The 12911-nt window shown below is 42.3% G+C and overlaps 1 long non-coding RNA gene across 3 annotated transcripts; it reads right to left on the reverse strand.

Annotated features, from left to right (window-relative positions):
• Positions 1 to 7125: 7125 nt before the first annotated feature.
• On the reverse strand, positions 7126 to 12396 carry LOC123165279 (uncharacterized). 3 transcript variants are annotated; one of them, XR_006482906.1, is made up of 3 exons: positions 10466 to 12211; positions 9262 to 10352; positions 7126 to 8604 (listed from the first exon to the last, which is right to left on the reverse strand). It is a non-coding gene; the product is annotated as an uncharacterized lncRNA (long non-coding RNA). The 3 variants fall into 3 exon arrangements; XR_006482905.1 differs by having other exon boundaries at positions 9262 to 9783; positions 10102 to 12204; XR_006482904.1 differs by having other exon boundaries at positions 9262 to 12396.
• Between the last annotated feature and the right edge of the window lie 515 nt (positions 12397 to 12911).

A 12911-nucleotide genomic window follows, 5' to 3' on the forward strand; every position in this document is an offset into this window, starting at 1 on the left:
AATTCATCCGCGGGTCATATTTAACTCAAACAAATGATTTTCTAAATCATCCATATCTTTTAGACCGTAACTCCGATTTAAACATGTTATATATGAAATTTGATTAAAAATATGTAGAATATGAATATGAGATTATTTTAACATGTTAAGTATTTTTAAATATTATTTTAGAAGATATTAAAGTCAAACAAATGATTTTCTAAATTATCCGTATCTTTCAAACCGTAACTCCGATTTTAACATGTTATATATGCAATTTGATTAGAAAAACGTGTGAAATCTGAATATGATGTTATTTTTACCTGCTGATTATTTTTAAAATATTATTTTGGAAGCAAAATTATAATCTATAGCGCACGATCTGTATTTCTTTCATACCCGCGGCGATTCGGATTGCAAATAAACACCCAATATAACCATATAGGGAAAAAAACATCGATAACTACACATGCATACCTTTGAAAACGTCGCAGGAGAAAACAATAGATTTATCATGGCGAGTGTGAGAGAAAGCGAGAGAGAGAGAGAGAGAGAGAGAGAGAGAGAGAGAGAGAGAGGGGGGGAGGGAGGAGAGAGGGAGAGAGCGACGCCTTAGGATTAACCACATTCAAACATGTTTTGGTTTGTGTGAACACTGAGTCCACCGCCGGCGAGGGTGAGAAGGAGGATAAGCGGCAACACAAATATGATGCCTCACTAAAATAAAGGAGATGGATCTATTTGTGGTCTTGAGTGATGGTTGTTGGGTTAAGAGTGTGTGTTGTGCTTTTTCTCCCGTTGCAACGCATGGGCTCTTTTGCTAGTCTATCTATCATATATACTTATAAAACAATAGGCAACCGAGTCATCACGTTGGTCCACATGAATTAAATTAGCTTAGCTGTTAACTTTAAATACATACGGCTAAGATTTAAAGGTGTATGTGTTACATACAAATAATATGGCCATGTACAAAAAAATTCGGTACGCCACACAAAAATAGATATATGTTCTGGCAAGAGCCAAACACGATGCACAAGTAAATAAACTGGAGCAGTCTGGCTAAGTTCAAAAAAAAGTGGAGCAGTCCGGTTGGCATACACTCCTAGGCAAGAGCGTGGCCTGGTACAGTCCGTTTCATATTAGCACTAAAAGGGCAAGCAATGACATCATGGCTCATGTCATTTTTTTTACTGCCTCATGGCTCATGTCATCAATCAATGTGAAGGTTTGTCATGTTTACATGATTATTAAGCAGGGGTTTAACCCACAACAATTGACATGTATATTCATTCTCTTTTTTTGCCGGGAAAGTATATTCATTCTCATGTCCTCCTATGTATATGATAGGGACACAAGAAGCTACAAATTGATGCACGCATATGAGCTTATCAGGGCACCTCCAACGCGGGCACTAAGAAAGAGCCCTAGGATTGATTTCCCGGCAGTTACTCCAGAATCCCGGTCGATCGAAGTAAAATATGTGGCACCGATGCTAGCCGAGGCACCGAGCGCTCCGTTCTTTTCTCCACACAAACTCTGTCCACGGAAGGGCAAGCGGCTACGTACATGTGTTGGACGATGGGACTCCACACAGGTGCTACGTATAAAAAAAATTCTATTATTGCTCAAGCGCCTGTTAAAGCGCCTTGCATTGGACATGGCCTCAGTAGGAAAATAAAGTCAACTATTTTTCTTTTTTGCAAAAAATATAGAATAAAGGAAAATAGAGTCAACTTACTTTTGCAAAAAAGCTACAGAAAAAGAAAAAAATTGAGTCAACCTTTTTTTCTTCCAGAAAATGGTCAGTTGCCGGATGGAAATCTGATTGGACAATGAATTTGAGAGGCATACGGCTCAGCCAAGAAAACGAGCCCATATTAGATATGCAGCCCAACGCACCACCGACCGTACACATGACACACCTCAAGAAAGAATAAAGCCAGATCATTGTGTATATACACGGTATAATTCTTATTCTTTCTGAACTACTAACCAACACATCCGCAATTTCTTTTTACTAACCAACGTGCATCCTATCACGATGCATCATATCAGAGTTGAGGAATGCAAGATTTAGCAGGTACTAGCGGAGTACAGAGTGCTCCAAAGAGACGGAGAAGCCGCGTTATATCGGGAAAAATCAGAGAGTACATAGATGGGAATGGGCATATATAATGTAGTCAGGACATCGAGACAGAACATTCGGAAGATCCATAAGCAATGTGGTATCTGTACATGTGAGTGTACTATTCAAAATAGGTATAATGATGTATTGGAGCAAAACAAATCGTGGGAATATGTAATATGTTTGAGTTTAATTCATAGTGCAAAGTTCTTCCAACACTTACATTAGAGAAAATAATTTCTAGAAAACACTACTGATGAAAACAAAAATGAAAAAAAGGAGAAAATCTGTAGAGTGAAAAAGAGAATATTATAAATGCATTAACTCTTCAATTATGACACACAGAAGTCGGGCGATCTCTCTTGAAGATATACTTTGGTAATAACTATCTCCTATATATTTCTTAAGAAAGAAGTAAATATTTAAAAGTGAACTAAATCAAATATCAACTGCTGGTGCGGCAACTAACCGACCAGAAAAGAAATATAAAAAACATACTATTTAATAAATTTAGCCATGCAATTGCACTAGCCATATACGAAACTATCCCCATGGAAAAGTAAAATATCGATTTAGCATCTGAACAAATTCTATAGTACGTCCACAAGTAGTGAAATTTGAAACAGAATTCAGTAAAAATAAAAAAGAAATTGCCCATATTTGTATTCATCTGAACTATATATAAATGTACAAATAAATTAACTTTGGAATGCAATTATACGGAAAGTAGCTATTAGAATTGTACCCAGAAAACAGTGTGGAGGCCAAAAGTAGCTAAACTCATCTAGAAACCTATATGAAATCACACAATCAGATTTAAAGCAATAATAGAATGTGGAATATACTATAAGAATATTATACAGTAGAGCTTCCAACTAAAGACCAAAAATGCTTCTATCGATCTGATTAAGATTTTCTATGGGATATAATTTTGATATAGTTCATCAATATATTGATGTATGGAAAAGCACATGCAGAGATAGATATAATTGAATAACAATTAGCGTCAAAGCACAAATTATTGACAAAAACATAAACATGAAAGTAAGTAATAAATGAATAATAAATAATTGACTAAAAAGAATGTGTTTTGTTAAATTCCTAACATCATCTGAGATTGTAAGTAAAGTGTTAAGTAAATACTTAAAATACCAATGTTTATAATAATATAGCCTAATATTCATATGGAAAATATTGATACATCATTTGACCAAAAGACCCTATCTATATATTAAGTAGCATGTATCTTAATAGGTTGAATCTAGCCGTGCAAATGCATGGGTCACACTCTAGTTTGTGAGTATAGCATCAACTTTAGCATGATCCGAACTTTCCTTAGTTGCTATCTCTGGCGCACGAACGACCGTGGCAATGTAACCTTATCTTATCTTGCGATATGGGTTGTTTATCGCGCATAGACAAAGAGAACCGTGTATGCTTCGTCCTGATTTTGTCTTCATTACATGCATTTGGCAATAAATCACCATTCGAGACTAACCCTCTCGTCATTCGAGATAGCCGTCTTCATGCTAGTCTCCGTTAATCCACATATAAATTTTGTCAGTGTATAGCACGACGCTGCAAGCCTGCAAACAATACGTCATTAGCTCTTAATTAGTTTTTTTTACAAAAGCTCTTAATTAATTTGCAGTAGCAGTTGCACCAATAGTTCCACCACCAACGAAGTCCATGGACTTTGCTCCTCCGCCACCGTGGCATTATAATTTAGACCCACCGTCGTATGAATTCCCGCCGATACGTCCCTGGTATCCGCCTCCGCCTCCGCCTCCGCCATCTTCAGATGATGAATGGAAAGTCGCAGTATTGCTCGTCGTCTTTTTTGCAGTCTGCATTCTCGGAGTCGCTTTAAAGGGTTGCCGCGGCACGCAATCTCACGCAGAGGCAGAGGCAGCCGCTGCCGCGGCTGGAATCCCTCCGGCAACACGATGAGGTGCAGCTGCCCAGGACCCGCGCTACCAACCCGACGGCCCGCCTCCCGGCGTTCAAGTACAACCGGTCCGTGAAGCACAACGTGACGGCTGGAGGAGAGGAAGCGGCGACGTGCTCGGTGTGCCTCGGCGTGTTCCAGCAAGGCGAGACGGTGCGGCTGTTGCCGGCGTGCATGCACCTGTACCACGTGGAGTGCATCGACCCGTGGCTGGACGCGCACTCGACGTGCCCGCTCTGCCGCTCGGACGCCGACTCGACGATTGACGGCGCTCGGCTTCCCCCCGTTTAATCTTTTTCCCGGCGAGAGTACGGGCTACGGTGAAGATTTGGTAAGTGTATATGTAGCGATGTTGCTTTTTTTATATACTAGTAGACTGCTCGTGCGTTGCACGGTATTTTAAAAAATTTACTGGCTGCATATATAATAAGCATAAGGCATGTCAAATTTCACATGTATAAAAAGTAGCCAATTATATACAAGAAATAATTGAAATCCACTTCACTTACAATGGGTTTCAAAATAAAAATGAAATCCAACTATGTATACTTTCATATCTGATGCACAAAATAAACAAAGTAGCACAAACACATAACTTTGTAGTGTGCAATGCATTACAAATGATAGATATCACCCTTTCTTGTGGAAAAGACCCAGGTCATATATTAAAGAACACGAGTGGTATAAGCACCCTAGAGAAAACACAAATCACAATCGGGTCCTTGGGGCTTCGACCCACCACAAACTCAGATACAACAAACTCAGATGCAGGCTCAAGGCGCGCTCCCGCTCCAACATGGAGCCGACGTGACCTTGTAGAGTGCGGACGGATTGTTCGTGACCGGGAAGTCGTTAACCTCTATCCAGTAGGACCATCACACCGGAGGTGCAACATGACAAAGAAGCACCGAGGACGAGGCATGGGGAGATCAGGCGCCGCTCTACATTTTGCCGGCATGATCTTGTAGAGTGCAGACGGGTTCTTTGCGGCCGGGAAGTCGTCAACCTCGGTCCAGTAGGACCAGCACACCGGAGATGCAACATGATGAAGAACCACCGAGGACGAGACATGGGGAGATCTGGCGCCGCTCCAACTCCTGAACATGACTCCTAGGCTCCATGATGAGGGATGAAGCACGCCCAGCCGCCATGGGGACGAAGCCAGGAGACGAAATCTCCACGGCATGGCAACCTTCTCCATCGCGATGGCCATACCCACAAACACCAAAGCTCGACAGGTCCAACGGATCCCGAGACACCAATCTGCACGCACCCCGTCGAGGCCCAGAGGACGACAACGCATAGGGAAAGGAACAACACCAACTTTATTCGCATCGGCAACACATCTACCTCCTGAGCGCTGCCGGCTGGAAACCAACCCATATACACACCCTATATACACACCAAAGCAGAGAACCGGGGCGCCCCCACCCTCTCGCTGCTGGAGCGATCGACAGAGGGGAAGGGAACCCAGAGTCTCGCCTATGAGCTAATCCCAAACATAAATATCTGACTGTTATATCTCGCCTATGAACAGATGCCTTCTTAGCAAATGGTTGTGGAAGCTTTCTTTTGAGACTGATGCCATGTGGGCCCAAATCCTTCGCAGCAAGTACTTACAGACAAAGTCCTTGTCCCAGGTCACAGTCAGGCCAACTGACTCGCCTTTCTGGAAAGGCCTGATGAATGTCAAACAATCTCTGTTTAATAGGACAAAGGTTGTTATTGGCAACGGCGCTAGTACACGTTTCTGGGAGGATACTTGGCTCGGCGAGACACCCTTGGCCATTCAATATCCGTCTTTATATCGCATTGTTCAACGACGTGAGGTGTTCGTTGCCACGGTGTTTCAGTCCATCCCCCTTAATATTCAGTTCAGACGGTCGTTAGTGGGCAATCGTTGGGAAGATTGGCTCCGTTTATTTCGGAGACTAATGGATGTCCATCTTTCTCAACAACCCGATGTATTACGCTGGAAACTGACTAGGTCTGGAGTATCCACGGTTAAATCAATGTATATTGATGTGATTAATTCGAGCTCCATTCCTACCTCCAAGCATGTTTGGGCTGTCAAAGTTCCTTTGAAAATAAAAGTGTTTATGTGGTTTCTCCATAAACAGGTTATTTAACCAAGGATAACTTGATTAAGCGTAATTGGACAGGACCTACGAGGTGTAGCTTCTGTGATCGGGACGAGACGATCAAACATCTCTTTTTTGATTGCCCTTTTGCCCGAGTACTTTGGCGGACGGTTCACATTGCTTTTAATATTACTCCACCGAATTCTGTCACTTCGTTATTTGGGACATGGCTCAATGGGATTGAGCCTGATTTAGCGAGACATATTCGTGTTGGAGTTTGCGCTTTGTTGTGGACTATCTGGAATTGCAGAAATGATTTGGTTTTTAACAGAACATCACGTATTCACTTTTTGCAGGTTATCTTCCGAGCCACGGCTGTGATCCGTTCATGGTCGCTACTCACTCCGATGGAGGCCAGGAAGCATTTGGTTCTCGGGACATCTTCAACCGGTTTGGATGGCGGTCATGTAATAGGATAGGCAATTAGTTTACCTATCTATCTTTAGCCAGCCGGTTGTGGCGTCGTATCTTGGCTAGTCTGTGTGCCCAGCCTCTTTAGCTCTGTGTGAGCTATCTTTTTTATTACTTTTCAGTCGAAGACTTTAGAACCTTGTTGGAACCTTTTATTTCGTTAATAAGATAGCCGTATGCATCTCTCTGATGCAGAGGCCGGGGAGATCCCCTTTTAAAAAAAAAAAAATCAAAACCTTTGCTAACCAAAAGTGAACACGAGATGTTGCTGACACTTGCCAATCATGTATAAACATCGAAGATGAGCAGAGTTAACAACAAATCCCATGTTGGGGAAGACAAGCTGTCCTCAGGTAATAGTAACTATTTAGATTTATACCGTGTTGTTGAAACGGAACAACGAAAATTCCCGGTCTTTTAGGCAAGTAACAGTAACTATAGACCGAGGGAAGAGTATAGTGCTGAAATACATACAACATATACCACTGTAATGTTGGCTATGAAGTGAGTGAAAAAACAAAACTGAAAATCAAGCTCCGTTACTTCAGATATTTAATACAAACAAAGGTGAAATCTAACAGTATAAAACTTCAACAAGAGTAATGGGATACTGTAAGGCATGTTTAGATTAACCTGCTTACCTGCATATGAATTTACATATTCCATAGAAACGAAAGAATTAGTTACTTGTTGCCATTAAGAATATCTTCTGCTCAAATTTGTCGCCATTAAGAACATGTTTAGATTACTTCGACGGGAGTAATGAGAAGCTGTAAGGTATGTTTAGATTAATCTTCCTTGATATACTGGATAGCCATGGTGCAGTTGTGCAATTTCTTTTAATGTGTATGTGATGGAGCAATCACTTTTTGAAATAAAACAGGATGTCATTGTAATGGCACTAAGTATCTAGGTAATGTTGGGCAAATAAATGCATGCCAAAATAATCGACACATCAGTCTACATAGAATTATGCCATCATGGAGACCTTCAAATAAATTTACTATAGTGAAACCAAATATTAATAGAAAGATTAATTAAATATAAATTATGAAATATTAAAAGGAAACTTATAACAGAACGAAAATGTCAAAGTTCAGCACTATGTTGCATAGTTATTGTTCTTTGGAGATCACAGTAACGCTGGCTATCACCATACTTGTTGATAATTCAAATTTTTAGCCCATAGATGATAGATGCATCAGAAGATCACCTTCTCAATGCATGGCCTCAGCGAAAGACTCCACAATTCAGAAAGACATGACCAGTTGCTGGCTAGATTTCCCGTGGGCTTGGTCACAAATCAATGGAGGGGACACACACATACAGCAGCTACTCTCGACCCCTACATCGCTACCTCGTCTCAGCGCCTCAATCGGCACCACCCCTAGCGGCATTGACACCAGCCTGCCATCTTAGGCTGCTAGGCTTCACTCCAAATGGCACCGCTCCACATCGACAACACCTCGGACAACCGCCACACGGTGTCGCACCATAGATGTCGCTCCAGCTTCCACATCCATGTTCTAGTCCCCAGTCCATGCCCGCTCATGCTCTGTAGCCGCTGTCGCACTCGTGCTCCGGAGCCGCCGCCGCCACCTAACTACTCTCCCCATTGAACTGCGATCTACTGAGGCCATGGGTTGAAAGTCTATGACGTCTCTCGATCTCGATCTCGATTTATCGAGCCCATGGACTGAAAATCTAACAGCGTGTTTGGATCGAGGCCAAAGCAAACCAGGAGCTCTTGAACTACAAAATGCAGAAACTTACAAGATTCACAAGAAATGGCTTACTCTTTGCAAAATCGCAGTTCTTACTTGGAGTAACAGTGAACCGTGATTGAGTGGAAAAAACAAATGACTGAAAAATAAAGTATCATTCCTAAGAGCAACAGGGACATTTCCGGTCTTGGATAACTCCAATTTCCCCATCCTCGTGCAAGAAACGCCCCAGCCACCCATCCCCATGTTCGCTCCTCGCTGCCCTCCTCTTCTCTGCTCAAAGTAATAACTTTGCATTGGTACAATTTAGAGTTGGGGGGGGGATAGGCATTACTGAAAGTAATTCTTTAGGGAACTCCAAAGGGACGAAAATCAAAGCTAAAGTTGTCACGTAATAAGAGATAAAGCAGAAGGGAAGCCTGAACAAATAAGGACTCACAATAACAAGCGCCAAACAGGCCAACATCGCAAATATTCAGCAGTAATAAAGCAATCAATCAAAAAAAATTGCACCATCCTGTACCATCGACAAAATAATCTCCCTTTTAGACCGGAATACCTAATTGAAAATGTAATCGCCAAGACCAAGCTGCAATGATTTTTCTTGTGAAGTTGTCTACAACCTTTTTAATCACAGAAACCTAATGGACCACTCATCATTGATTTTATAAGAGAAAAATGTACTTCCGAAAGTTGCACACTATCACACAGAGTAATCTGAAGTCGGTAGATTAGCTCTGCTTGATCTCTGTAGGAAATATACCATAATATATTTGCTATAATTATATTACGACATCTATAAGTTGTTCACCAGTATAATTAAAATCAAAATTAACATCGAGTCATTGAATAATCAATAATAGTCCTTGTATGATTGTAGTCTCAATGTAAAAATAACAATGTAGCAGATTCAATTAAGCCACTCCTTACCTCGCCATGAAGTAGTCATGTTTTCTTTTCCTCTTTGAAGTGCCAGAGTTGTAGCCTCGATTCTACCGCATTGGCCGTCATTGAACTGAATGGTCAGTGAGCAAGTAAAGAAACCCTAGATGCACTGCCTTAGTAAAAGAACTGCAAGTAATCATCTAGAAAGGAATGGTAGGTCAACAGCTAAATCATCTAAATAAAGGACTGACATAACATGAAAGCTCTAGTTAGGTTAACAAAATCACAGCCTTTTCTGTAGAATTGGTAGCAATTATGAGCTAAGAACTTTCATGGGTTGAACCAGTACCTCTTCCTCCCGCCCGAGCACATTACCTCATAACCTCGTCCTCCTTATCATTTTTGCATGATATTTGACAAGCACACAAAGGACTCAGACATTTATATGTCTAATTTTTTAAAAATACTTGACATTTGGAAAGTAAGTATTCCACCTGGGTGCATCTATGAACCTTGCTAGTTTTCTTCACAAACCCCTGCCCGACCAAAATTACATTACCACTGAATCTGGTAAGAAGAAAACAAGTTTAGTAAATGCAATGCAGTGTGCATCAACATAATAACTCATGAATGTATATAGCTCTATGATCTCCAACAAGGAATGTGGGCATTCAATTGTCAAGGCTGCATTTCTTTCAGTTCTTTCGAGAGACCAACAGGAACATTGCCCTTCAATGGGGAACAAAATAGAGTACGTTCTACAACTATTCACAAGCCCATTTAGTTGTAGTAGCGACCCAATGGGGAACTTTTCTATTATTAGACACTTGCTCACGCAGTTAATAGTCAAAAAGAAATGATGAAACAAATGCATTGGTGAATTACCTGAAGCATACTCCACATAAATGTATTTTTCTACAGGGCAATATATATTGCAATGCACAATGTCGTCATCTACAGAGCAATATAGATTCCTTGTCACCTCCATAACGACTTCAACACAGCAAAATTGATACTCCCTCCAATCTGTATTACTTGTTGCTGAAATGGATGTATCTTAGATGTATGTCAATTATAGATGCATCTATTTCAACGACAAGTAATTTGGATCGGAGGGAGTATTCTACTTCTTTGATCTGCATTGAAGCATCCAAATTCAGAATTCCAATCTCCTACGATGTTAACTGTAACATACAATTTGGCCAAAACTACATGCACTACCCGAAACTACAAAATGCCCCGTCATTACCTTTATTGCATGCTTGACTGCATACTGAAACATGGGGCCAAATGGTAGCTCTAATCGTGGCAGTCCTTGTCAGTTGTCGTTCTAACACCGTTAGAAATATTTTTCACTGAAGAGTTCTATTAAAACTCAGCTAGATGCCTTTCCCAAAATAGTAGTATTTTATATGAAGAGAATCATATAGGATCCACACTCACGAAGATTTCAGTAACGGAAGCATAAATATGAGTACTGTCAGCGGAAGTCATATTCAGTACTTTCATGGAGAATATCAGTGTCATCTTTAGAAGAATTTGGCCACATGTCTAATTTAATTACACGAACACCTATTTGCAGTGCCTTGATGATGAGAACATCACCACAGTCACTGATTAGCTGATTGCCAGTAAATTATGATTAGTCTCCCGTGTAATGAAATAGCGGGACAATGATGCATTGATGTCATGGTGGACCTGGGAACAGGAGATTTACATCAAAATTCAGAATGAAGCTTGTAACAGCACATAGTTGCTAGGAAAAATAAATAAACAAATAGAGCAAATGACGGCCAGCAAAATATTAAAATAAAGTTACCGATCAAGTTTGGTACAAATTCAATTAATGAGATTGTGCTCATTCAAACTTCTAATCCTATAAGTGACCGCAGACAAAGATTTGAGGTAAAATGTAATGCAACTGATTTGGTTTAGTGTTTGAGAAAGAGAGTGTGATGACGATTGTACCAAATCCAAAACAAAACGCAACTCAACTGTGAAACATTGAGTATATGTAGTGTAGCAAAAGAGGACTCAGTTTTGTCTTCATGTCAAGCCCAACACTCACATCTTTTGCTGCATAATGTACCCAGGCTCAAGAGCATCGCATACCTGGCATCAGCGGACCAAACCCGCTTGGACCAGGGCATCAGACAACACCGTACAGTTCCAGCCGAAGCCACAACTGAATCCAAGGCAATACAACAACGGTGGCTGGCAGTGCTGTAGCGGTATGGAACTGATGCGACGGCCATTGGGGCGATGAGTCGGCAGTCGGCAATTAGAGATCGACTGCTTCGCGCGCGCGCCCACACACACACACACACAAACAGAGAGAGAGAGAGAGATGGGGGTAGTACTAAATCTGAAGCAACATGCAGCCAAGCTACCAAAAAATCCATCGACGGCAGTTCAGTTCCCACGCCAGCCCGACCAATCTCTCAACCAGAACGCATGACGTGCCCCACCGCTCGGTCCTGAGTTCGCACCATCGTGGACGCCTCCAGCACCGGTAGGATCCCCAAGGGATTACAAACCGAGGCGCGATCTGGAGCAGCGAGGGGAACTGGCCTCGAGGAGCGGTGACCCGGCGCGCCCATCGGTGGGGAGCCTGGCCAGCGCCGGCGGCGGCAACGTGCAGGCGACGTCTCCACTCAGTCCTCGGCGGCGGCGGACCGGCAGGATCCCCAAGGGATCACAAACCGAGGCGCGATCTGGAGCAGCGAGGGGAACTGGCCTCGAGGAGCGGCGACCCGGCGCGCCCATCGGTGGGGAGCCTGGCCAGCGCCGGCGGCGGCGACGTGGAGGCGGCGGCTCCACTCGGTCCTCGGCGGCGGCGGATCGTCTCGGATCTCGGCGGCGGCTCGTCTCGGGGGCTGGGGCGTCCTTGAGAGATCGTAGGAAATAGATCGAGGGGAGCCTCGCTGGCTGTTTTTTTCACTGCGTGCGGCGAACGACTCATGCGTGCGAGTGCTTCGAGGGCACGAGAAATCGCTCATACGGGCGAGCGTCTGGTTAATTTTCATAGGTTAATTTTTGTAGATTTTTTCACACCATTTTTTTCTCGATTGACAGGAGGTTTGTCGCTGGAAATCGTGGGTGCATAGCTATTTTTTTTGTTAGTTCGCGGGTCCAAGGGGAATCGCTGGGACGTGGGAGGTGGGAGGGAGGACGAAAATAAACCGGTATTGGTGGGACGAAATTTAACCGGCGAAGACTACCAACTGAGACATTAGGAGTAGAGATTTATAGGCGAGCAACCCTACCTGTCTTTTTACAAAATTACAGTTACATTGGTTTGGATCTAAAACCTGAAAATATACAAATTAACTCCTAAAAAAATACAAATAATTACAATGAAATCTCTAGGAAGCACCTTCTTCGCGGTATCAATCTCTGCTAGAAAGTTCCTCAAAAAAAATCCCTGCTAGAAGAAATACTCAAAAGACTTCGGTAAAGAGGCTGTAATTGGACTGGAGAAACGATGTTGCCACTCTTTTACCCACATGAATATTATCAATAATGGTTTTTGAAAGCTCCTTGAGTCGTCCATCCAAAAAGATGGGAAGCCTTGATCGATGAATTTACTTCGGCCGGGGATGATCCTCTAGAAGTGCAGGCATATCTCTTTTAGCTTGTTGAGCCACTTATTGTATCGGGCCATTTTTTTTCATTGTTCTTTTTCCAAAATTTAG

Source organism: Triticum aestivum, chromosome 7D (genome assembly GCF_018294505.1).
Source record: "Triticum aestivum cultivar Chinese Spring chromosome 7D, IWGSC CS RefSeq v2.1, whole genome shotgun sequence".
In the NCBI taxonomy this organism is placed as follows: domain Eukaryota; kingdom Viridiplantae; phylum Streptophyta; class Magnoliopsida; order Poales; family Poaceae; genus Triticum; species Triticum aestivum.